The sequence below is a fragment of the Nematolebias whitei genome, chromosome 15 (genome assembly GCF_014905685.2).
Source record: "Nematolebias whitei isolate Nwh7 chromosome 15, NemWhi1, whole genome shotgun sequence".
NCBI classification, from domain to species: domain Eukaryota; kingdom Metazoa; phylum Chordata; class Actinopteri; order Cyprinodontiformes; family Rivulidae; genus Nematolebias; species Nematolebias whitei.
The window spans coordinates 18,644,930-18,646,547 of NC_056512.1; the positions used below are offsets into that span (position 1 = coordinate 18,644,930).

The window sequence follows — 1,618 nt, forward strand, 5'->3', positions numbered from 1 at the left end:
TCAGATAAACTGGTGAAGTTCCGTTTAAACACTGATTGTGATGAGAGAAATTTAGTACTGAATTCTGTAGGTGACAGGAAGCCAGTGGAGGTTATGGAGAATGGGTGTAATATGTTCAAATTTACGAGCTCTCAATAAAATCCTGGCTGAACTGTTTTGAATATATTGAAGCTTCTGAAGGTTTTTTGCCATATTCCAGTAAACAGGGAGTTACAGTAGTCGAGCTTGGAGGAGACAAAGGCATGGACGAGTTTCTCTGCATCAACAAAAGTGAGAGATGGGCCAAGTTTGGAGATATTTCAAATGTAAGATTAAAGTCCATTCTTACTCCAAGATTTGTAACAGAGGTGGAGAGGGGGATGTCTTGTCCAGAAAAGGAAATAGTCGTTATAGTTGATGTTTGAACCTGGTGAGGGGTGCCAATCAGTATGGCCTCAGTTTTGGAGCAGTTTAACTGAAGAAAGTTCTGATTCATCCATGCCCTTATCTCCTCCAGGCAGGTAGAGAGGGCAGCGAGTGAAGATGGAGATGACAATGGTGAAGATGATGCTCCAGTCCTGATGTAAAGCTGTGTATCGTCAGCATAACAGTTAAAAGAAATGTTGTACTGATTAATATTGCTGAACAATTCCCCCCCATCTCTCTGATCTGCTACAACTGTATGTCCCACCACGCTCCCTGAGGTCAGCGGACCAGTTGCTCCTCACAGTTCCAGGAACTCATCTTAAGCGCAGAGGTGACAGGGCCTTCTCTGTAGCAGGACCAAGACTTTGGAACGAGTTACCTCTGCTTGTCAGACAGGCCCCATCCCTCTCAGTTTTCAAATCTCGTTTAAAAGCTCACTACTATTCAGTAGTTTTCAACACCAGACAATCTCAATTCAATTCAGTTTATTTATATAGCACCAAATCACAACAAAGTTGTCTCAGGGCACTTTACAGAAACATTCACATACATAAAAGCCAATTAGTAAAGTTCTCTATCTAAGGAATCCAGCAGACAAGTTGAATATTGGCTTCGTTGCAGTCTCCCATCCTGAGCAAGCACAGTGGCAACAGTGGAAAGGAAAACTCCCTTTTAAAAGGAAGAAACCTCCAGCAGATCCAGACTCAGGACAAGCGGCCATCTGCTTTGACCGGCTGGTTGAAAGGACAGGAAGGAGAGACAGACGGACATAGAATGGTAGGTCCAGGTATAGGTCCTGTGTTTTGAACCTGTACGCTCCACACTGGTTTGTCGTCATATTTATTATCTGCATCGTTTTTATGTCTATATTCTGATTTACTTCTTTTTGTATATTGCATTGTGTGTTGTCTGTTGTTCTGTCTGTACAGCACTTTGGTTGGCCTTGTAGCTGTTTTAAGTGCTCTATAAATAAAATGGTATGGTAATAATTTGACCTAAAGCAACTTGAACTTGAGTCTGAGTTTGGATGTGTGCGTAAGAGATGACAACATGCCTACATTATGACATTGAAACAGTTTAAAAATGTAAAGTTTGTGGAAGTAAATGGAAAATGGACTGTACTCATATAGCACCTTTCTATCTTATCAAGATACGCAAAGCTCTTTACACTAGAATCTGTGCCTCATTTACCCATTCATACAGCACTCTACTA

The 1,618-nt window shown here is 41.4% G+C and overlaps 1 protein-coding gene across 1 annotated transcript in view; it reads right to left on the reverse strand.

Annotated features, from left to right (window-relative positions):
* The window catches only part of pglyrp6 (peptidoglycan recognition protein 6), a 7,627-nt gene that overhangs the window by 1,980 nt on the left and 4,029 nt on the right, over nt 1-1,618 (reverse strand). The window lies entirely within an intron of this gene.